Genomic DNA, 25,764 nt, shown 5'->3' on the forward strand with positions numbered 1-25,764 from the left:
ACGTGGGGTACTCAACCCATGTCCATTTACCATTTCGAGGTATGTGAATGCAAAAAAAGCTTATTTCCATTTTAAACAACATTTTTTCTTTTCTTTTTCTTTCCTTTGTTTAATCCTGTTCGTCTCATTCCAAGTCCACATATTGCACAAGTTGCATTCTTATCAAACTTCTCATTCTCACGTGTGCCCATCCGAGCCTCTTTGCCGGAAAACGATAATAAAGAAGCAAATAATAGTTCCAAGGAGCAGTTCTTTTATTCAGACCCAATGCATTTCGGGCAAGACATTAGCCCTTCGTCAGGGGAAACTGCGAATCAATAAATTACAAAACATCCATTAACCTTACATAAAACTCTGATTTATACATGCTTAATACATTTCTGAATAACGGTAAATTTATCATGTGCACTAAATGAAAAAGTCAAAATCTCGAAGTAAACCCTCTATGTTACAACTCGCTTTTGTTAAACAAAACCAAAATACTTCATGCCCCATAAATCACCACAAACCATTTAGTAACCCCCTTCATTCTGCCTCTCTCAGCTGACTATCTCGCTCGTTAAATGCATTGGGTCTGAATAAAAGAACTGCTCCTTGGAACTATTATTTGCTTCTCGCACGCAACTTTCATTTCATGCACATGATAAATTTACCGTTATTCAGAAATGTATTAAGCATGTATAAATCAGAGTTTTATGTAAGGTTAATGGATGTTTTGTAATTTATTGATTCGCAGTTTCCCCTGACGAAGGGCTAATGTCTTGCCCGAAATGCATTGGGTCTGAATAAAAGAACTGCTCCTTGGAACTATTATTTGCTTCTTTATTATCGTTTTCCGGCAAAGAGGCTCGGATGGGCACACGTGAGAATGAGAAGTTTGATAAGAATGCAACTTGTGCAATATGTGGACTTGGAATGAGACGAACAGGATTAAACAAAGGAAAGAAAAAGAAAAGAAAAAATGTTGTTTAAAATGGAAATAAGCTTTTTTTGCATTCACATACCTCGAAATGGTAAATGGACATGGGTTGAGTACCCCACGTAGCAGTGCAGCTGGGAGTGGAGCGCGATTGCAGCGCTCCCCATAACACGTTGTTATTACGTTGCAGTTAGGGCGATGCACAATCCCAGTCTCGCACGCAACTTTCTGAAGTGTAAAATGGATTATATTGGGACTAATATGGTGTGCAGACCACCCTCTTTCATGTTTAAATTTAAATTCGCCCCACGTTGGTTTTTGCACCCAATTTAATTGATGAAAATTTATAACTTTTGAAATATCTAAGTACCCACATACCGAGAACATCAAGTTCCTAGCAGCAGAAGCGGACATACTGTGAATTTAAGTTGTGATAAACATGGATTTATGTAAAGTTGATAATATTGATGCAATTGTATAGCTATAAGAATTTTTCCTTGATTTTTTGATGTGTCTCTATGCACGTTTAATGAGTTACAAGAGCACTATGGGAGCTGTAGTTGTAGGGAGTTGGAGGCAGCTAGGTGATTAATTTATGCATACAGCAGGGGGCGGAGCACAATCATTTAAAACCCGTAAGCGGCTGACGTGAGTTTAACAACTGTTTCCGGTGCGCACTGCGCAGTGAGAGTGATGGCAGAATCGGCGGAGAGCAGGTACGGGAAATTAAGAGGCTTAGCGATGCATTAGTAAGCTGGCTCGGGCAGAGCAAAGATAGTAATATGAATTTGAGTAAGCAATTGGGAGGGGAGTAAATGTTAAAAAACGGAAGCGTTATTGGGAAATAGCCGGATACAAGAAGGATCCTGAGTTCATTACTGAGCACACCCGACCCAAGGCGAACGTTGAGAAAATGCCCAACCATTTATTTAACGAGCGAGATAGTCAGCTGAGAGAGGCAGAATGAAGGGGGTTACTAAATGGTTTGTGGTGATTTATGGGGCATGAAGTATTTTGGTTTTGTTTAACAAAAGCGAGTTGTAACATAGAGGGTTTACTTCGAGATTTTGACTTTTTCATTTAGTGCACATGATAAATTTACCGTTATTCAGAAATGTATTAAGCATGTATAAATCAGAGTTTTATGTAAGGTTAATGGATGTTTTGTAATTTATTGATTCGCAGTTTCCCCTGACGAAGGGCTAATGTCTTGCCCGAAATGCATTGGGTCTGAATAAAAGAACTGCTCCTTGGAACTATTATTTGCTTCTTTATTATCGTTTTCCGGCAAAGAGGCTCGGATGGGCACACGTGAGAATGAGAAGTTTGATAAGAATGCAACTTGTGCAATATGTGGACTTGGAATGAGACGAACAGGATTAAACAAAGGAAAGAAAAAGAAAAGAAAAAATGTTGTTTAAAATGGAAATAAGCTTTTTTTGCATTCACATACCTCGAAATGGTAAATGGACATGGGTTGAGTACCCCACGTAGCAGTGCAGCTGGGAGTGGAGCGCGATTGCAGCGCTCCCCATAACACGTTGTTATTACGTTGCAGTTAGGGCGATGCACAATCCCAGTCTCGCACGCAACTTTCTGAAGTGTAAAATGGATTATATTGGGACTAATATGGTGTGCAGACCACCCTCTTTCATGTTTAAATTTAAATTCGCCCCACGTTGGTTTTTGCACCCAATTTAATTGATGAAAATTTATAACTTTTGAAATATCTAAGTACCCACATACCGAGAACATCAAGTTCCTAGCAGCAGAAGCGGACATACTGTGAATTTAAGTTGTGATAAACATGGATTTATGTAAAGTTGATAATATTGATGCAATTGTATAGCTATAAGAATTTTTCCTTGATTTTTTGATGTGTCTCTATGCACGTTTAATGAGTTACAAGAGCACTATGGGAGCTGTAGTTGTAGGGAGTTGGAGGCAGCTAGGTGATTAATTTATGCATACAGCAGGGGGCGGAGCACAATCATTTAAAACCCGTAAGCGGCTGACGTGAGTTTAACAACTGTTTCCGGTGCGCACTGCGCAGTGAGAGTGATGGCAGAATCGGCGGAGAGCAGGTACGGGAAATTAAGAGGCTTAGCGATGCATTAGTAAGCTGGCTCGGGCAGAGCAAAGATAGTAATATGAATTTGAGTAAGCAATTGGGAGGGGAGTAAATGTTAAAAAACGGAAGCGTTATTGGGAAATAGCCGGATACAAGAAGGATCCTGAGTTCATTACTGAGCACACCCGACCCAAGGCGAACGTTGAGAAAATGCCCAACCATTTATTTAACGAGCGAGATAGTCAGCTGAGAGAGGCAGAATGAAGGGGGTTACTAAATGGTTTGTGGTGATTTATGGGGCATGAAGTATTTTGGTTTTGTTTAACAAAAGCGAGTTGTAACATAGAGGGTTTACTTCGAGATTTTGACTTTTTCATTTAGTGCACATGATAAATTTACCGTTATTCAGAAATGTATTAAGCATGTATAAATCAGAGTTTTATGTAAGGTTAATGGATGTTTTGTAATTTATTGATTCGCAGTTTCCCCTGACGAAGGGCTAATGTCTTGCCCGAAATGCATTGGGTCTGAATAAAAGAACTGCTCCTTGGAACTATTATTTGCTTCTTTATTATCGTTTTCCGGCAAAGAGGCTCGGATGGGCACACGTGAGAATGAGAAGTTTGATAAGAATGCAACTTGTGCAATATGTGGACTTGGAATGAGACGAACAGGATTAAACAAAGGAAAGAAAAAGAAAAGAAAAAATGTTGTTTAAAATGGAAATAAGCTTTTTTTGCATTCACATACCTCGAAATGGTAAATGGACATGGGTTGAGTACCCCACGTAGCAGTGCAGCTGGGAGTGGAGCGCGATTGCAGCGCTCCCCATAACACGTTGTTATTACGTTGCAGTTAGGGCGATGCACAATCCCAGTCTCGCACGCAACTTTCTGAAGTGTAAAATGGATTATATTGGGACTAATATGGTGTGCAGACCACCCTCTTTCATGTTTAAATTTAAATTCGCCCCACGTTGGTTTTTGCACCCAATTTAATTGATGAAAATTTATAACTTTTGAAATATCTAAGTACCCACATACCGAGAACATCAAGTTCCTAGCAGCAGAAGCGGACATACTGTGAATTTAAGTTGTGATAAACATGGATTTATGTAAAGTTGATAATATTGATGCAATTGTATAGCTATAAGAATTTTTCCTTGATTTTTTGATGTGTCTCTATGCACGTTTAATGAGTTACAAGAGCACTATGGGAGCTGTAGTTGTAGGGAGTTGGAGGCAGCTAGGTGATTAATTTATGCATACAGCAGGGGGCGGAGCACAATCATTTAAAACCCGTAAGCGGCTGACGTGAGTTTAACAACTGTTTCCGGTGCGCACTGCGCAGTGAGAGTGATGGCAGAATCGGCGGAGAGCAGGTACGGGAAATTAAGAGGCTTAGCGATGCATTAGTAAGCTGGCTCGGGCAGAGCAAAGATAGTAATATGAATTTGAGTAAGCAATTGGGAGGGGAGTAAATGTTAAAAAACGGAAGCGTTATTGGGAAATAGCCGGATACAAGAAGGATCCTGAGTTCATTACTGAGCACACCCGACCCAAGGCGAACGTTGAGAAAATGCCCAACCATTTATTTAACGAGCGAGATAGTCAGCTGAGAGAGGCAGAATGAAGGGGGTTACTAAATGGTTTGTGGTGATTTATGGGGCATGAAGTATTTTGGTTTTGTTTAACAAAAGCGAGTTGTAACATAGAGGGTTTACTTCGAGATTTTGACTTTTTCATTTAGTGCACATGATAAATTTACCGTTATTCAGAAATGTATTAAGCATGTATAAATCAGAGTTTTATGTAAGGTTAATGGATGTTTTGTAATTTATTGATTCGCAGTTTCCCCTGACGAAGGGCTAATGTCTTGCCCGAAATGCATTGGGTCTGAATAAAAGAACTGCTCCTTGGAACTATTATTTGCTTCTTTATTATCGTTTTCCGGCAAAGAGGCTCGGATGGGCACACGTGAGAATGAGAAGTTTGATAAGAATGCAACTTGTGCAATATGTGGACTTGGAATGAGACGAACAGGATTAAACAAAGGAAAGAAAAAGAAAAGAAAAAATGTTGTTTAAAATGGAAATAAGCTTTTTTTGCATTCACATACCTCGAAATGGTAAATGGACATGGGTTGAGTACCCCACGTAGCAGTGCAGCTGGGAGTGGAGCGCGATTGCAGCGCTCCCCATAACACGTTGTTATTACGTTGCAGTTAGGGCGATGCACAATCCCAGTCTCGCACGCAACTTTCTGAAGTGTAAAATGGATTATATTGGGACTAATATGGTGTGCAGACCACCCTCTTTCATGTTTAAATTTAAATTCGCCCCACGTTGGTTTTTGCACCCAATTTAATTGATGAAAATGTATAACTTTTGAAATATCTAAGTACCCACATACCGAGAACATCAAGTTCCTAGCAGCAGAAGCGGACATACTGTGAATTTAAGTTGTGATAAACATGGATTTATGTAAAGTTGATAATATTGATGCAATTGTATAGCTATAAGAATTTTTCCTTGATTTTTTGATGTGTCTCTATGCACGTTTAATGAGTTACAAGAGCACTATGGGAGCTGTAGTTGTAGGGAGTTGGAGGCAGCTAGGTGATTAATTTATGCATACAGCAGGGGGCGGAGCACAATCATTTAAAACCCGTAAGCGGCTGACGTGAGTTTAACAACTGTTTCCGGTGCGCACTGCGCAGTGAGAGTGATGGCAGAATCGGCGGAGAGCAGGTACGGGAAATTAAGAGGCTTAGCGATGCATTAGTAAGCTGGCTCGGGCAGAGCAAAGATAGTAATATGAATTTGAGTAAGCAATTGGGAGGGGAGTAAATGTTAAAAAACGGAAGCGTTATTGGGAAATAGCCGGATACAAGAAGGATCCTGAGTTCATTACTGAGCACACCCGACCCAAGGCGAACGTTGAGAAAATGCCCAACCATTTATTTAACGAGCGAGATAGTCAGCTGAGAGAGGCAGAATGAAGGGGGTTACTAAATGGTTTGTGGTGATTTATGGGGCATGAAGTATTTTGGTTTTGTTTAACAAAAGCGAGTTGTAACATAGAGGGTTTACTTCGAGATTTTGACTTTTTCATTTAGTGCACATGATAAATTTACCGTTATTCAGAAATGTATTAAGCATGTATAAATCAGAGTTTTATGTAAGGTTAATGGATGTTTTGTAATTTATTGATTCGCAGTTTCCCCTGACGAAGGGCTAATGTCTTGCCCGAAATGCATTGGGTCTGAATAAAAGAACTGCTCCTTGGAACTATTATTTGCTTCTTTATTATCGTTTTCCGGCAAAGAGGCTCGGATGGGCACACGTGAGAATGAGAAGTTTGATAAGAATGCAACTTGTGCAATATGTGGACTTGGAATGAGACGAACAGGATTAAACAAAGGAAAGAAAAAGAAAAGAAAAAATTTTGTTTAAAATGGAAATAAGCTTTTTTTGCATTCACATACCTCGAAATGGTAAATGGACATGGGTTGAGTACCCCACGTAGCAGTGCAGCTGGGAGTGGAGCGCGATTGCAGCGCTCCCCATAACACGATTTTAAAGAAGGCCTACACCAACTCACAGTTATTCTAGTTTTTATATTTCTGCACTACAGGAAAACAATGTATATTAATGATTAACTGTTATTACAATATATTCGATAATTCTAGACATAGGGTAATTATGTCCTTGGAGGAGAAACTAGATACATTTGTGAAGGACACAAGGGGAGACTATCTTCTTATCTGGGCCGGCGACTTCAATAGTGAGAAATGTAAAGTTTTGAAAGGGAAAACTGTGGTCATGGGGATGAATACGGTGATCCTTAGTCCCATTAGTCCCATTTCCTCATAATTTATAGGGCGACACACTCAACAGTGTAATGTATAAACATAACCTTGAATTTATAGAGCAAACAGAAAAAGAAGGTCAAGCGATTGTACAAACGTATGAAGGAGCTGGATACTCCTCGACCATTGATCATGTTTTAATATTAGGATCTGGTAGTGGCTTAAGTGAAAACTTTGAAGTAAATGTAAGCCCCTTTAGTGACCACTATCCGCTATCCCTGACACTGAGACTAAGTTCGATGTACCAACTGCTGACATAAAAACACATGAAGAACAGGAAATTTCCATAAAATGGTTAGGTGTTAACCCCTCCCTATTCGTATAGAAAATATAGTACAAAACGGACAAGAAGATATTAACATTTTCTTGGAGGGAGCTTCCTCAAACTTACATATCATTATGGCATTCTGTAATTTTGCGTCTGCTGTTTCAGGATATTTCAAAATCAAAAACAAGAAGTATGTACACCAAAAACCCAGATGGTTCAATCAACAATGTTCCAAATTAAATTAGGCCTTAAAGGAAGCACTAAAAGCCACACCTAGAGATAGGGAAAGGGTGATAATCCTACGGAAATCCTACAAGCAAACATTTAAAAAAGGAAAGCAAAAATACAGGAAGTAGCATGGTAAAAGTTGGTCCAGGCGGTTGACACACAGGATACAACTTTATTTTGGAAGACATTAAATTATCCCTTTTTTAAGGAACAGTCTTCTGTAAGATTGACACCTTAGTACAGCCCTCAGATCGGCTAATACATTTTGAAGAAATTTTTAACCCTAACAAAGAGGAACCCCCAATCTCTGATAACAGAAATTTTATAGTGATTGATACTCCCAATTTGGGCCCAATTTCCCTAGATTAAATTAAAACTTCCCTAGATAGAAGTGCGAACGGGAAGGCGCCCAGTTCCAATGGGGTACCCATTAACATCTTTATTGCCAAATCAGATTTCTGGTCTCCAATATTATTAAGAGTCTGCAATGCAACGGTAGGAGGAGTACTACCTACAACCTGGATGGAGATATATATATATTTATATATATATATTTAGTCCCAATATTCAAAAAGGGAGATAGAGGGGACTTAAAATGCTACCGCCCTATATCCCTACTTGATTCAACATCAAAACTGATGGGAAGAATCCTCCTAGAGAGCCTAGAAAAATGGGTAAGGACAATAAAGTCCTCACAGAAACCCAATATGGATTCAAAGGGGATATAGGGACCATCGAGCAGTGCCTCAACCTCGAATTGTTGATTGGGAAATATACACGTTCTAAAGCTGGCCAGCTATACCTCTGATTTGTAGACCTAACAAGGAGGAACCACCAATCTCTGATAACAGAAATTGCATAGTCATTGATACTCCCAATTTGGGCCCAATTTCCCAGATTAAATTAAAACTGCCCTAGATAGAAGTGCGAATGGGAAGGTGCCCGGTCCCAATGGGTACCCATTGACACCTTTAAGGCTGAATCAAATTTCTGGTCTCCAATCTAATTAAGAGTCTGCAATGCAACGGTAGGAGGAGTACTGCCTACAACCTGGATGGAGATATATATATATATATAGTCCCAATATTCAAAAAGTGAGATAGAGAGGACGCAAAATGCTACCGCCCTATATCCCTACTTGATTCAACATCAAAACTGATGGGAAGAATCCTCCTAGAGAAACTAGAAACTTGGGTAAGGACAATAAAGTTCTCACAGACCCAATATGGATTCAGAAGGGTTATAGGGACCATCGAGCAGTGCGTCAACCTCGAATTGTTGATTGGGAAATATACATGTTCTAAAGCTGGCCAGCTATACCTCTGTTTTGTAGACTTAACAAACGCATTTGATTTAGTTAATCATGCAAAGGTATATCAGACCCTAATTGGGATGGGTGCCCCAAATGATAAAATTATCAACCAAGCCAAAATGTATGCTTTATTAACTTCGAGAGTTTGTTATGATTCTAAAGGTGAAGGCTGTTTTAGAGTTACCCGTGGCACAAGGCAAGACTGAGTCCTTGCACCATTATTATTCTCTCTTTATATTAATGATGTTAGTAAAAGCTTGCAAAAGCTGAAAGATGATGCCCCTAGAGTTGGTAATCACGTCACCCCAGTCCGTTTGTATGCGGATTTTGCAGTCCTGAAATCCAGAACAGCAAATGGGCTCCAATATCTAATAGAAAATTTTGCTCAATTTATGAACGAAAAGGTTTTAAAACGTAATCTTAAAAAAACCTTTACGATGACATGTGGAAAAGGTAAACCAAAAAACAGAAATCACCATGTTGAAGGTGTTTCAATTGCCAAAACACTTTCTTTTTCGTACGTTGGCCTTCTTTTTACATCGGAAGGACACTGGGAAGCACATATTGATCTTTGCAAATTGAAATGTATACAGTTAATTGAAGCCATCTTCAGATTCTCTAACAAAATGGGGAGCAAACCAATTAGGGAAATTCTGACCCTGTGTAAGAGTAAGTGCCTTATAGGTACTTGCTACGGTGTAGCACTTTGGGGGATGGCAAATCATTCAGTACAACAGACCCAGGATCTGGAGCAAGGATGGTACTAAATTTACCCAGGAAATCAAAATAGACTGCCTTGTCCTTTATCATTGTAAAAAAATCCCTTGGTTGCAGTATATCCATGAACGTTTAAATGAGTGCGAGGTGAATGTTGATTTTAAAGACCCTATGAACATCCAACACTATAGTAAAAGGGACCTAAAATTGGGGCTTGCAGAAACAGGAGAATCCCTAAGAGATATAGCAGAAAACTCAAAACAGGTGATTAGGTCATATTGTGAAGGACCTTTTGTGTTGGGTAAACAACAATACTTACTGCAGGTAACAAACTTACAACAAAGGTTTTATCTCACAAGGTTGCGTTTGGGTATCTTTCATTATCTGATTGCATTTCCTACTATGGGCAAATGGAACCGAACGTTTTCAAATTGCCCTTGTGACGGTAAGTCACCACAGTCGACATTGCACTTTATTCTCTTTTGTAATTTTTATAGAGCTATTAGAAAGTGTGTTTTACGATCTTTATTTATTGACAGTAAATTGTATTTTTATAAACCTGCTTTTAATTACATCGGTAGTCTAGAAAATGAAAAAGTTTGCAATGCATTAGTTGTTTTTATACAAATGCCGATTAAAAGAAGAAACGATAATTCACACCTTGAGGCTTTAGTGTACGAAAAAATATAGGTTTTAGTAGAGACCGATGCACTCTATAATAAATTATCGACAGGCTAATCACAATTATTTGAACAACTGGTTATATACTAACATTTGCAAATCATCTTAGTAATTCTCACTGATCTTCTTCAAGACTCCAATGAGATATTGGACTGTAATTTATAGTGTGTATTGTATAATTAAATATTATGCTAATCAAATTATGAATAGCTTTGTAAGATAACCTTCTTTCATATATATGTGTATGTATATGTGTAATGGAATTGACTATTTGACTTCTACACATGATAATTGTTTTTAGAATTCTTTTATGGTTATATTTTTTAAACCAAATAAAGCTGAATTTGATTTGATTTGAGTGTATGGCTTTGTGGGTGATACACGGAGTCTTGTATGTGTATCTTCCTTCGATGGAAAGCCAGTTAAGGGTCTTTTTATTGCAGGAGTGATGGGTTCATAACATTTAATATCTATTAGGAGCCAGGCTGCCATGTTTAGTACTGATCTTAAGGGAGTTTTACTAGGAACAGGACGTTGAAGATAGGTCTGAGGTTGTTGAGATCATTTGGGTCTGCCCTGGGATTTTTGAGAATGGGTGTGATTTGACCTTGTTAGAGGGAATCCGGTACTCAACCCAAGGCCAAAGAAGTATTGATGATTTTTGTCATAGACGGGCGATGATGTGGTTTAGGTTATGTATTATTTTAGCAGGGAGGGGATGTTTGGTCGGAGAAGTAGGTTATAATTTCGCAATAATTTTGAAGACTTCAAGTTCTGTCATGGGTTTAAAGTCCGATCAATTGGCGTTGTTTTTCAATTGGGTGTTTAACAGGTTGCTGTTTTGGGGGTAGGGTTGTGACTTGAAGGAAAGATTGCTCAGTTTTAGCGATTTTGTCCTTTAAGAAGCTGGCAATTTATTCACATCATTCATTAGAGGCTATTGTTTGGTGTGGGAGGAAGATATGGTTTGTCGTTTGACAAGTTAACCCGTTTACTGTGGCTGTTTTTTCTGCGAAGTGCGGGCGTTCTATAGAGTGGGCAGGTCCGCGTCGTCCATTGAACGTTCGCAGCACCAGCCAGGTAGTGCTCTGAACGTTCAGCGGCCGACGGCAGCACTGATAGGGTTAAAGAGCTCCCTGCACCAATCCTCTACAAGATCAAGTTGGATGCGGAAGATGGAGGCTTTATCTCTGAAGATGTGCTTCTTGTATGTCAACCTTGCAGTTCTGAGTAGAGTTAGATGTAATGATAAGGGGTTTTGTTTCCATGTCCTTTCAGCTTGTCTGAGCTGTCTTCTTTTGTTATTGAGATCCGAGTTTAACCAAGATTTTGATTGGATTGATCTTAGTGGTGCGACTTGGACGAGAACTTACATTATAGCGGTGTTGAAGTAGGTAGTGAGATCATTTACATTATGAGTGGGAGGGTGGCGTTGTAGTTGTTCAATAATCTTTGCTTCTAGATCCATAATCGGGACTTGTTTGAGGTTTCTGGGTTTATTTTTTAAGTCTGAGTGAGGTTTGACGATGGTATCGATCTTGAACAGTATGAGATGGTTGTCTGACCAATGGGTAAGATTGCACCGAGGGAGACCAGTTCATTATTAGTGATAATTGCATCTAGAGTAGCACCTTTGATGTGGGTTGGTGGTAAACACACATTACAACGCATTTTTTACAACGCACTACCATTACAACGGAACTTTTACAACGCAAATACCATTACAACGCATTTATTTACAACGCATGTTTTTACAACGCAGGTACTTTTACAACGCATACAATTACAACGTAAGTATTGGTAAGTATATAATTATATTTAAAATGTTATATGTTAGGTTTTTTTTAAAGGGGTATTTTTAGGGTTTAGGGTCAGTTTTGGGTTTTTGGGTAAAGGGGTATTTTTAGGGTTCAGGGTCAGTTTTAGGTTTTTGGGTAAAGGGGTATTTTTAGGGTTCAGGGTCAGTTTTGGGTTTTTGGGTAAAGGGGTATTTTTAGGGTTCAGGGTCAGTTTTGGGTTTTTGGGTAAAGGGGTATTTTTAGGGTTCAGGGTCAGTTTTCAGTTTTTGGGTAAAGGGGTATTTTTAGGGTTCAGGGTCAGTTTTCAGTTTTTGGGTAAAGGGGTATTTTTAGGGTTCAGGGTCAGTTTTCAGTTTTTTGGTAAAGGGGTATTTTTAGGGTTCAGGGTAAGTTTTCAGTTTTTGGGTAAAGGGGTATTTTTAGGGTTTAGGGTCAGTTTTGGGTTTTTGGGTGAAGGGGTATTTTTAGGGTTCAGGGTCAGTTTTGGGTTTTTGGGTAAAGGGGTATTTTTAGGGTTCAGGGTCAGTTTTGGGTTTTTGGGTAAAGGGGTATTTTTAGGGTTCAGGGTCAGTTTTCAGTTTTTGGGTAAAGGGGTATTTTTAGGGTTCAGGGTCAGTTTTCAGTTTTTGGGTAAAGGGGTATTTTTAGGGTTCAGGGTCAGTTTTCAGTTTTTGGGTAAAGGGGTATTTTTAGGGTTTAGGGTCAGTTTTCAGTTTTTGGGTAAAGGGGTATTTTTAGGGTTTAGGGTCAGTTTTGGGTTTTTGGGTAAAGGGGTATTTTTAGGGTTCAGGGTCAGTTTTGGGTTTTTGGGTAAAGGGGTATTTTTAGGGTTCAGGGTCAGTTTTGGGTTTTTGGGTAAAGGGGTACAGGGTAAAAATAAAATAAAATTAAATTTAAATTAAATTAATTAAATGAAATGAAATTAAATTAAATTAAATACAATTACATTACATTATATTAATTTTAAATAATATACAATTAAAAAAAATATATATACTTACCAATACTTACGTTGTAATGGTATGCGTTGTAAAGGTACCTGCGTTGTAAAAAAATGCGTTGTAAATACATGCGTGGTAATAGTATTGGCGTTGTAAAAGTCCCGTTGTAACGGTATGCGTTGTAAAAATATGCGTTTTAACGTCATATATCCTGGGTTGGTTCATTGCAGAGTTGTTTTAGGTAGTTTAATTCCAGAAGGTTCATGAGGCGCCCAACTGTGGAGTCTTCTGCATTGTTCCAATGAATGTGAAAGTCTCCCAAGAACACGTTCTTCGTGTCAGTTAGGTCAGATAACTCTTCTGCAAAGAAGGTGCGATCACCAGGAGGGCGGTAGATAGTGTGAAGTTTGATAGGCGGGGAGCCTATACCTTTAAGTTCAATGCTGAGCTATACTAAAGTCGAGTATTCTGCGTTATTTAATATGGAAATATGAATTTCAACTTTGTGGATTATGGCTAGACCTACACCTATTCTTTCAAGTCTGTCATCTCTAATGATGGAGTAGCCAGGAGGCGTGAGCAGGTCAAGTATGACAGTAGAGTGGTCATTGAGCCAAGATTCCATGAGGAAAGCAATATCAATTCACTCACTGTGTAAGGTTTTAGCGATATCTGTAGCATGTTGAGCTGCCAATCTACACTTGATGAGCATGCGAGATAGAGGGCAGTGATTGTCATTAGCATATTTTAGAGTCTGAATTGTGGTGAACTGAGGAGGAGGCCTGGGCGAGTCTGCAATTACAGAGGTTCTGTTTATGCCCACTATTACTGGGATTGTGAAAGGAGAATTGTGAACCATGGTCTGGGTCTTGTCTGTTGATATATAGTTGATGAGCATGCAAGATAGAGGGAAGGGATTGTCTTTAGCAGATTGTAGAGTTGGAATGGTGGTGACTCGAGCAGGAGGTCTGGGTTAGTCTGCAATTACAGTGGTTCTATTTGTCCCCACTATTACTGGGATTGTGGAGGGAGGATTGTGAAACATGATCTGGGTCTTGGCGAGGTACGATTCACTGAAAGCATCTTGTTCCAGTGTGGATAAGGGTCAGTGAGAATGATGGGGCCTGTGGGCCAGCAGGCGCAGGGGAGTGGAGGGCCCGGGGATGCATTGTAAGTCGTCGGCAAACCTGTGTGTGGAGGCAATTTCATACACTTGTAAGTGTGAGACCAGGCAAGGATGGCCTGGTTTGAGAGATCCTGTCTATGCACTAAATCAGTTGCAAGAGAGCTGACTTTATGCTCCATTCGGTTCAGAATCTGAGTGAGTGTGCTATTGGTGCATCCCGCATTGAGGGTGGGAGAAAACACAGCAAGTCCTGCATATGCGGAAAAAGAGATTGCAATGCTATGGGGTGAACTGTGCCATTGGGTCAAGGATTATAGACAGTCTGGGTGGGATGTGTATGGTCTGCCTTGGTCCAGAAGGGTGTGTCAGTTGAGAAATTAGTCGATGATGATCTAAGATTGGGGCCCGCATTACTAGTCTTGCAGTGGACATTAACTGGATTTGTTACAATGAGCTTGTAGGTAAGGTTGGGAGCAGGTGAGGACCTTCTGGTGGGCAATTGTTTGCGATGAGTGTTGGAGGGGTATCAAGGTTGCTGGTTGAGGCCCGGGGTATCCCAGATTTGGATACATTTAGAGTGGGAGGATACGTGGCCAGTCCTGTGTATAGGGGAGCAGAGAGCTCTAAGCTATAGAGGTGGTCTGTGTCACTGGCCCTAGAATACTCGATTGTCTGTGTAAGCAGAGTAGGATTCTGTGAGAAGTTGGCCTGGTAGGGGATGTTTCCAATTCTGGAACCACCTACTACCTGACCAAACAATCCCCTTATGGTGTCTGGTTGTAAGTCAACCTTATTAGACAAGCTATCCTAGGGGTAGCATGGACTAAGCAGCCTAAAGGCTTAACTTAAGAGGTCGTGTTAAGCGAGCTGTTTTACCACATACAATCCTGTAATACCAAATGAAAGGACACCACACAAGTATATATTATAAAAATATATGTGTTTATTACTAAAAACAATCCCCAGTATTCTTTATGAATAAAGGGGCACAAGCGTTAAATCAAAAAGCACTGTTTAAACATACAAGTTGCACAATTATGGATGAGGGCGGGTGGCCACTCGAACCATATACTAAACAAGTGGTATAAGAAAGGCCACTCGAGCAGTGGTTAGGCCTAGGGCCTAGGGAATCGCTGGGAGCAGTCAGGACAAGCAATGCTGAAGTCGGGAATGGCCCTCGGGATTCGGGAGATGTGCGGAAAGCGCACGCATGCACCAATGTTAACCAATGGTGCGTAAAAGTCAGAGAGTTAAAGTTTAAGGACACTTCCGCTGAACCTAGAGGAACAAAACTTAACACACAGACCCTAGAGGTGTGCACCAGTGTGGGAACACCGGCGGAGCAAAGTTACCTCACCCACAGGAAGTGGGTGCACAGGGTCGAAGTGGCGTCGGGTTTTGACACGCAGGCTCTTGGTGCTTGGAGCTGAAAGGGCTGCAGGCAGGGTGAAGACGAAGTGTCCGGTGGAGTCCAAGGGTGGACTCAAGTTGTAGAGTACCTGAAAGCAGAGGGGACAGAGTCTGGGTCACTCAGCAGTGACCAGGGTGGAACCAGGACGGAACCAGGCAATGTCGGGCGCAATCAGGTGGTCGTCGAGGAGCTTCTCTCCGCTGTCACGTGGGCTCTGGGGCATCTGCGACGTCCAGGAGCAGGTCACGATCTGTCCCACGCAGGCTCTCACCGTCGGTGCAGTCGGCTTCAAGTTTGGAGCAAACAAGCCTTGGTAAGAGCAATCCACGCAGGATCGGAAGATTGCTTCTCACTCGGACCAGGAAGGTCAGAGTCGGGGCTCCTTTTCAGGGGAGCTGGTGTGGATCTGGAGCAACCAGAATCACAAGTCTTTTTAGGTAGTTCGTTGGCACAGGGACCACAAGCCAGCTGGCAAGTGACCGGGCCAACGCGTTGAGCCAAATCGTGCCAAAGGGCCCCACGCAGCACTCGTCGAGTGTGGAGGGCTGAACTTCGGCTCAGGAGTAGCTCAGGGTGGGGGCTTCTCAAACCCCGGTGTACAGCTTCGAGGGTCACTCGTGGGCTGCACGGTCAGCGTCTCGTGGTCACTTCAAGATGGCGTGCCCCACGCTTCCGGTCGCCTCCACGGGTCTCAGCTTTGCAGGGACTGTGGATCGGGCTGTTAGAAGCTGGGCAGGCTTGATCTCGTCGATCTCAGTCGCTCGAGTTCCGGCGGGAACTGCAACTAAGTAGACGTCGAGGGCTGGATGGTGCCTGCTGCTGCAGGGTGGTCACTCCTTGACCACAAGGGAGATTCTTCGGGCTTCCACGTTGAGATGGAGGGCGAAGGGTCCAGAATATCGTTTCAAATGTTTCTTCCAGGAAAATCTGATGTGCATTGGCACTGCTCCCACTCTTATTCGAATCTGGTGGGCGTGATTACCTGCTAGGTCCCCTCCTATGGGTGGGACCCAGGAAGTGGGTGGATACACCCCCTTCCTTTGATCCAGGCCGCCCTGGCACGAGGGCTGGAGTGCCCCAGAACCGGTTTGGCCGGATTATGCAAGGGGCAGCCTTGTGCGCCCCAGGCAGTGTCTGGTTTCTTTCAAACCTCCCTGCTACAATACACTATCTCCTGTCTGGAGGGCGGTGACACCCTCCTGTGACAGGAAACCCTTTGTCCAGGACCCCCTTGACTGAGTTTCGGTCAGCTCCAGGGGTCCAGACATTTGTCTGTGGCAGAGGCATCCATTTTGTGGATCTTAAGGCCTTTGGAGAAATCAACCGCATTAAAGTGAAGTAACATGTCTTACCCCTCTAGAGGGGTGGAATGCCATCCCCGTCGCCAGAACTGGCGAGGGGATGGTATTCCAAAGCGTATGACACCTTACACGACATGTTTTGATAAAGCCAAACCAGAGTTGCTAAATAACCGCGAGGATTATAAGGCACTTAATAGTATATGGTATGGCATTATCCTGAAACAGCTTAGGGATTTGTTCCCGACGGCTGCAGACAGGCTCAGCTCATGCTAGAGCTCCATCTCACATAAAACCATGCACCCAGCCTCCAGGATTGGTGAGGCCTGACTATAGGAGTGGCTCACAGGTTTACATGTGTCCAGATATAGGTTTAGACATAGGTATACTATATCTAAGCAAGGGGTGTGTACACCACCTTACCCCAGCTGAGTGATCAGCCAGTTGTGTCAATTTAAGAACCAGCCAGGGGTGGCAAAAGATATGCTGCAGCCCCTGGTAGGCCTTAGTGGCTCCTGTGCCCTGTGCACCTATAGTGCATTCTACAGGGGCTGACAAGGAGTCCATTTCCAATTGGTATGTGCCTATAGCACATGTGTCATTAATTTAGTGAGAGAACAGCAGGCTGGGGGTCTGATCAGCAGGCCCACAGCCTCAGTAGTCGAAAACCAGTGAAGCAAAAAGCAAAAATTTGGGGTGACCATAGGATAGCAGACCCTACTCTCCTACACAACCCCCCCCCAAACGCAGGGACATTAAACTAACCTTGACCAGATAAGTCTTCATGTTCTAAGTGGAAGTACCTGGAGAGACCATCTGCATTACCATGGTCAGTCCCTGGGCGGTGCTCCACTGTAAAGTCCATCCCCTGTAGGGAAATGGACCACCTGAGCAGTTTGGGATTTTCACCCTTCATCTGATTAAGCCATAAGAGGGGCTTATGGTCTGTTTGCACCAGGAAGTGAGTTCCAAACAAGTAGGACCTCAACTTCTTTAATGCCCAAACCACAGCAAAGGCCTCCCTCTCAATGGCTGACCAACGTTTTTCTCTTGGGGTTAGCCTCCTGCTAATGAAAGCAATTGGCTGGTCTTGACCATCTTGATTAAGTGGTGAGAGTACAGCTCCCACCCCCAACTCAGAAGCATCTGTCTGAACAATGAACTGTTTGGAGTAGTCAGGACTCTTTAGGATAGGTGCAGAGCACATGGCCTTCTTCAGGTCTTCAAATGCCTTCTGACAGCTAACTGTCCACTGAACCTTTTTTGGCATCTTCTTGGATGTCAAGTCATTTAATGGTGTCACTATAGACCCATAGTTTTTCACAAACTTTCTGTAATACCCAGTCAGGCCCAAGAAGGCTCTGACTTGTGTCTGGGTAACTGGAGGAGCCCAGTCCTGTATGGCCTGGATTTTGCTTTCCAGTGGCTGAACCTGGCCTCCACCTACTAGGTGGCCCAGGTATACAACCTTACTCTGCCCTATCTGGCACTTTGTGGCCTTGATAGTTAGGCCTGCCTTTTGCAGGGCCTCCAAAACTTTCTTCAGGTGGATCAGGTGATCCTCCCAGGTGGAGCTAAAGACAGCAATATCATCTAGATAAGCTGCACAAATGTCATCCAACCCAGTAAGGACTTGGTTCACCAACCTTTGGAAAGTGGCAGGTGCATTCTTCAAACCAAAGGGCATTACCACAAACTGATAATGTCCACTAGGGGTAGAGAATGCTGTTTTGGCTTTTGACTCCTCAGCTAGTCTGATTTGCCAGTAGCCAGCTGTCAGATCAAATGTGCTCAGAAACTTGGCAGAAGCCAATCTGTCAATGAGCTCATCTGCTCTTGGAATGGGGTGAGCATCTGTCCTAGTGACAGCATTGAGACCCCTGTAATCCACGCAAAACCTCATTTCTCTCTTACCATCTTGGGTATGAGGTTTTAGCACCAGGACTACTGGGCTGGCCCATGGGCTCTCTGATGGCTCAATCACTCCAAGCTCCAACATCTTTTGCACCTCAGCCTTGATGCAATCCCTGACATGATCAGGTTGCCTGTAGATCTTATTCTTGACAGGCAGACTGTCACCAGTGTCCACAACATGGGTACACCAGTCAGTTTGGCTGGGTGTGAGTGAAAACATTTGCCTGTGAGCCTGCAAAACTTGTCTGCAGTCCCTCTGTTGCTGGTCAGTGAGGCTGCCTGCCAAGGCTACTCCATCAACTGAACCATCATCAGGGTTCTGAGAAAGCAGGTCTGGGAGAGGGTCACTCTCTTCCTCCTGTTCCCCATCTGTGGCCATGAGCAAGCTCATGTCCTCCCTGTCTACAAATGCTTTCAAGCGGTTCACATGGATTACCCTGTGAGGGCTCCTGGGTGTTCCAAAGTCTACCAAGTAGGTGACTTCCCCTTTCTTCTCAATAATAGGATAGGGTCCACTCCATTTGTCTTGGAGTGCTGCTGGAGCCACTGGCTCCAGTACCCATACCTTCTGTCCTGGTTGGAACTCTACCAGCACAGCCTTTTGGTCATGCCAAGCTTTCTGCAATTCTTGGCTGGCCTCCAGGTTTTTGGATGCTCTTTCCATGTACTCAGCCATCCTGGAGCGGAGACCAAGTACATAGTCCACTATGTCTAGTTTGGGCTTTTTGAGAGGTAACTCCCATCCTTCCTTCACCAAACACAATGGACCTCTCACAGGGTGGCCAAACAAAAGTTCAAAAGGGCTGTAGCCAACCCCCTTCTGTGGGACCTCTCTGTAAGCAAAGAGCAGGCAGGGTAAAAGAATGTCCCATTTCCGCCTGAGCTTCTCTGGTAATCCTTTTATCATGCCTTTAAGGGTCTTGTTAAATCTCTCCACAAGCCCATTGCATTGTGGATGATATGGGGTGGTAAACTTATAGTTTACTCCACATTCCTTCCACATTGCTTTTAGATAGCTGGACATAAAATTTGTCCCTCTATCTGATAGTACCTCCTTAGGAAAGCCCACTCTTGAGAAAACTGCAATGAGGGCTTTTGCCACCACAGGTGCTGTGGTGGTCCTTAGGGGAATAGCCTCTGGGTACCTGGTGGCATGATCCACTACCACCAGTATGAATCTGTTCCCAGATGCTGTTTGGGGGTCCATTGGACCCACAATATCAATTCCAACTCTCTCAAAGGGGACCCCCACCACAGGTAGTGGTATTAGGGGGGCCTTTGTTGTGCCACCTGACTTACCACTGGCTTGGCAAGTGACACAGGAGCGACAAAACTCCTTGACATCCTCTGACATGTGAGGCCAGTGAAAGTGTGGAACAAGCCTGTCCCACGTCTTGTTCTGGCCTAAGTGTCCTGCAAGGGGAATATCATGGGCCAAGGTAAGAAGGAACCCCCTAAACTGCAGAGGTATGACCAACCTCCTGGTCATGCCAGGCTTGGGGTCTCTAGCCTCTGAGTAAAGGAGTCCCTCATCCCAATACACAGTATGGGTACCTTTAGCATCCCCAGCAGCCTCAGCAGCAGCCTGCTGTCTGAGGGGTTCAAGGGAAGGGCAATCTAATTGAGCCTGCCTCAGGTCTGCCCTTGAGGGTCCCCCTGTCCCCAGAAACTCAACCTGGTCAGGTTCAAGCTCCTCTGAGACAGTCTCCTCTTGGACTGCAGAATCAGTTTCCTCTGAAACTTGATCCTCAACCTGGGGCAAGGTGGAAGGCTGGGCCTTTCCTCTCTTGCTCCTTCTCTTGGGTTGTGGCTGGTCTATTGTCTCAAGATCCACCACTGGTTCAGGAAGGCACTTCTTAGCCTGAGCCCTTGTCATGGCAAGGACATGCTCTGAAATCCCTAGCATTTCTGCATGAGTCCTGTACTCCACTTCTGACCATGCTGAGCTTTCAAGGTCATTGCCTAACAGACAGTCTACTGGTAGGTCTGCACTCACCACAACTTTCTTTAGGCCATCAACCCCTCCCCAGGAGAAGTTCACAACTGCCACACTATGGGAGGTAGTGGAGTTGCTGGCGTTGGTTACTAGGTAGCTCTCTCCTAGTACAATCTGTCCAGGGTCCACAAAGTCAGGTGTCACCATGGTGACACTGGCACATGTGTCCCTGTATGCTTGAGCCAGTTTCTCATTAATTAAGGGAGTCTGCCTGTATTTGCCCAGGTTAGTGGGGCTTACTGCAGTGGGCAACTCAATGTCCACATCATACAGGAGAACTGCCTGTGTAGGGACTCTGACTAGGCCAGATCCTACTTCAATACCCAGGGTCAACCCAGCTACACCCTTGGACTGTGTTCCACCACTGCTTACTGTACTTGGGGTTGCAGTTGCTTTAGGAGCTGTAGTGGTGGGAACTGGATTTGCCTTGGTGCACTCACTGCCCCAGTGTGAAACTGATTTGCAGGTGTATTACACCAAGGTGTCTTTGGACCTTTGTTCTTCTTCTTCTTGTTACCAGTTTGGGAACCACCCTCCTTACTATTAGTTTGGGGGCCTGAAGACTTCTGGTCTTTTTCTTTATCTTTCTGATTCTGATTACCACCCTTCTGGTCTGTTTTCTTCTGGTCACCACCTTGGTTCTGGGGTTTCTGCTTAATCCTTGTTCTGACCCATTTGTCTGCCTTCTTTCCCAATTCTTGGGGAGAGGTCAGATCAGAGTCAATAAGGTATTGATGCAACAGCTGGTTTGTACAGTTATTAAGGATCTGTTCTCTCATCATAAGATTGTATAATCCTGTATAGTCTGAAACTTTACTTCCCTGCAACCAACCCTCCAAAGCCTTAGTGGCACACTCCACAAAATCAGTCCAGTCTTGAGTCTGTGCTTTCTGGGTGTCTCTGAACAACAACCTGTATTGCTCAGTGGTTAGGCCATACCCTTCAATGAGAGCACTCTTCAAAACAGAGTAGTTTTTGGCATCCTCAGGTCTAACTGTGAGGAGCCTGTCCCTCCCTTTCTCAGAAAAGGAGTACCACAAAATTGCAGCCCACTGATTCTCAGGAACCTGCTGTACCATGCAGGCTCTCTCAAGAGCAGTCATCCATTTGTGGATGTCATCCCCTTCTTTAAAGGGGGGCACAATTTTGGTCAGGTTTCTATTATCATAGGCCCTGTCTTTTTCTCTTGGAAAATTGCTGCCACCAGTGACATCTAAGCCACTTAATTTCTGCTCTCTTGCCAAGGCAAGTCTAGCTTGAGCCAAGGCTACCTCCTCCCTCTCTATCTGGAGTTTGACAGCCCTCATTCTGGCCCTATGCTCTAACTTTTGAGAAGCATTCATGCCTCTCTGTGATTCTCTGGAGGCACTAGAAAGATGAGAGTCCCCTGAGGGAGATCTCACTCTTCTGTTGCCTGGGGGAATCATATGTTGGGTTCTGGGGAGGTGCTGGCCCTCTCCATTCCCCAGTAGGTCCAAGTTGGCCTGGCTAAGCCTACCAACTGGAACCTGGCTACCCTGATCCTGTACTCCTAAGTCCTCAACATCTGAGTCCTCATCCAAGTCATCATCATCCTCCTCTTCAAGGGGATCAACTGCAGGGGGGTTCCCTCCAGTTCCTGTATCTAGGGAAGCTGCTTTTGCCTTCTCTAAGTCATCCTGTTCTAGGATTTCTACCAGGATTAGGCAGGTGGGGCTTCTGCCCCTTTTTAACCCTCTTGCTTTGCACAAGGCAATCAAGTCTCTGCGGGTTAGTTTGTCATATCCAAAAGTTGCCTGGGTAGGGTCAACTGTCACAGGACTAGACCCTGAGGCCTTTCCTGTGTCAGACATGGTTACTAGTGAGGTGTAAGTGGTGCACTTACCTACACTAAGTGTTTTCCTACTGGACCTTGCTAGTGAGTTGTAGTCAGGGGTGTGCTACTCCCTTCAACCTACAACTACTAAGTTCAGTAGAACTTAATATGCTAAGCTTTTGATTTTATATGTACCTAGAGGTACTTGATGTGATCTTTCAATTTGATATAAAGATTGCAATGGTAAAACAACAGCAAGCTCAAATCCGCACCGCTGCTCACCAATGTGAGAAGTTGGCCTGGTAGGGGATGTTTCCAATTCTGGAACCACCTACTACCTGACCAAACAATCCCCTTATGGTGTCTGGTTGTAAGTCAACCTTATTAGACAAGCTATCCTAGGGGTAGCATGGACTAATCAGCCTAAAGGCTTAACTTAAGAGGTCGTGTTAAGCGAGCTGTTTTACCACATACAATCCTGTAATACCAAATGAAAGGACACCACACAAGTATATATTATAAAAATATATGTGTTTATTACTAAAAACAATCCCCAGTATTCTTTATGAATAAAGGGGCACAAGCGTTAAATCAAAAAGCACTGTTTAAACATACAAGTTGCACAATTATGGATGAGGGCGGGTGGCCACTCGAACCATATACTAAACAAGTGGTATAAGAAAGGCCACTCGAGCAGTGGTTAGGCCTAGGGCCTAGGGAATCGCTGGGAGCAGTCAGGACAAGCAATGCTGAAGTCGGGAATGGCCCTCGGGATTCGGGAGATGTGCGGAAAGCGCACGCATGCACCAATGTTAACCAATGGTGCGTAAAAGTCAGAGAGTTAAAGTTTAAGGACACTTCCGCTGAACCTAGAGGAACAAAACTTAACACACAGACCCTAGAGGTGTGCACCAGTGTGGGAACACCGGCGGAGCAAAGTTACCTCACCCACAGGAAGTGGGTGCACAGGGTCGAAGTGGCGTCGGGTTTTGACACGCAGGCTCTTGGTGCTTGGAGCTGAAAGGGCTGCAGGCAGGGTGAAGACGAAGTGTCCGGTGGAGTCCAAGGGTGGACTCAAGTTGTAGAGTACCTGAAAGCAGAGGGGACAGAGTCTGGGTCACTCAGCAGTGACCAGGGTGGAACCAGGACGGAACCAGGCAATGTCGGGCGCAATCAGGTGGTCGTCGAGGAGCTTCTCTCCGCTGTCACGTGGGCTCTGGGGCATCTGCGACGTCCAGGAGCAGGTCACGATCTGTCCCACGCAGGCTCTCACCGTCGGTGCAGTCGGCTTCAAGTTTGGAGCAAACAAGCCTTGGTAAGAGCAATCCACGCAGGATCGGAAGATTGCTTCTCACTCGGACCAGGAAGGTCAGAGTTGGGGCTCCTTTTCAGGGGAGCTGGTGTGGATCTGGAGCAACCAGAATCACAAGTCTTTTTAGGTAGTTCGTCGGCACAGGGACCACAAGCCAGCTGGCAAGTGACCGGGCCAACGCGTTGAGCCAAATCGTGCCAAAGGGCCCCACGCAGCACTCGTCGAGTGTGGAGGGCTGAACTTCGGCTCAGGAGTAGCTCAGGGTGGGGGCTTCTCAAACCCCGGTGTACAGCTTCGAGGGTCACTCGTGGGCTGCACGGTCAGCGTCTCGTGGTCACTTCAAGATGGCGTGCCCCACGCTTCCGGTCGCCTCCACGGGTCTCAGCTTTGCAGGGACTGTGGATCGGGCTGTTAGAAGCTGGGCAGGCTTGATCTCGTCGATCTCAGTCGCTCGAGTTCCGGCGGGAACTGCAACTAAGTAGACGTCGAGGGCTGGATGGTGCCTGCTGCTGCAGGGTGGTCACTCCTTGACCACAAGGGAGATTCTTCGGGCTTCCACATTGAGATGGAGGGCGAAGGGTCCAGAATATCGTTTCAAATGTTTCTTCCAGGAAAATCTGATGTGCATTGGCACTGCTCCCACTCTTATTCGAATCTGGTGGGCGTGATTACCTGCTAGGTCCCCTCCTATGGGTGGGACCCAGGAAGTGGGTGGATACACCCCCTTCCTTTGATCCAGGCCGCCCTGGCACGAGGGCTGGAGTGCCCCAGAACCGGTTTGGCCGGATTATGCAAGGGGCAGCCTTGTGCGCCCCAGGCAGTGTCTGGTTTCTTTCAAACCTCCCTGCTACAATACACTATCTCCTGTCTGGAGGGCGGTGACACCCTCCTGTGACAGGAAACCCTTTGTCCAGGACCCCCTTGACTGAGTTTCGGTCAGCTCCAGGGGTCCAGACATTTGTCTGTGGCAGAGGCATCCATTTTGTGGATCTTAAGGCCTTTGGAGAAATCAACCGCATTAAAGTGAAGTAACATGTCTTACCCCTCTAGAGGGGTGGAATGCCATCCCCGTCGCCAGAACTGGCGAGGGGATGGTATTCCAAAGCGTATGACACCTTACACGACATGTTTTGATAAAGCCAAACCAGAGTTGCTAAATAACCGCGAGGATTATAAGGCACTTAATAGTATATGGTATGGCATTATCCTGAAACAGCTTAGGGATTTGTTCCCGACGGCTGCAGACAGGCTCAGCTCATGCTAGAGCTCCATCTCACATAAAACCATGCACCCAGCCTCCAGGATTGGTGAGGCCTGACTATAGGAGTGGCTCACAGGTTTACATGTGTCCAGATATAGGTTTAGACATAGGTATACTATATCTAAGCAAGGGGTGTGTACACCACCTTACCCCAGCTGAGTGATCAGCCAGTTGTGTCAATTTAAGAACCAGCCAGGGGTGGCAAAAGATATGCTGCAGCCCCTGGTAGGCCTTAGTGGCTCCTGTGCCCTGTGCACCTATAGTGCATTCTACAGGGGCTGACAAGGAGTCCATTTCCAATTGGTATGTGCCTATAGCACATGTGTCATTAATTTAGTGAGAGAACAGCAGGCTGGGGGTCTGATCAGCAGGCCCACAGCCTCAGTAGTCGAAAACCAGTGAAGCAAAAAGCAAAAATTTGGGGTGACCATAGGATAGCAGACCCTACTCTCCTACAGATTCTCATTAGAAGGAAGGGGAGCAACTGCAGCAAGATCTGAAGGACTAAGGATGGGGACCACTTCCATAGGTTTGGTGTGAGTATCGACTGTGTTTGTAATGATGAGATTGCTGGATAGATGGGGACATGAGAAGTCATTCTTGAGGGCATTAGTCTGCAGTATGAGTTAGTGGGCTCCGCAAGGTTGATGGTAGTGTCCGGGGGTGTCACAGAGCAAGGTAGTAAATCCTTGGGGGGCTAAGGAGGGGCTCCGTTCAGGGTTGATGGACTGTGGTAATGGGGAGAGAGCTCTCCCATATGTTTTTTTTACATTATTGTTTGAAGACAGGGGATCGAGTCCCAGAGTCATAAAATGGCTGCCATAACTTCTTTGTTGATGTTGTGG

This window comes from Lissotriton helveticus, chromosome 4_1, assembly GCF_964261635.1.
Source record: "Lissotriton helveticus chromosome 4_1, aLisHel1.1, whole genome shotgun sequence".
Lineage (NCBI taxonomy): Eukaryota > Metazoa > Chordata > Amphibia > Caudata > Salamandridae > Lissotriton > Lissotriton helveticus.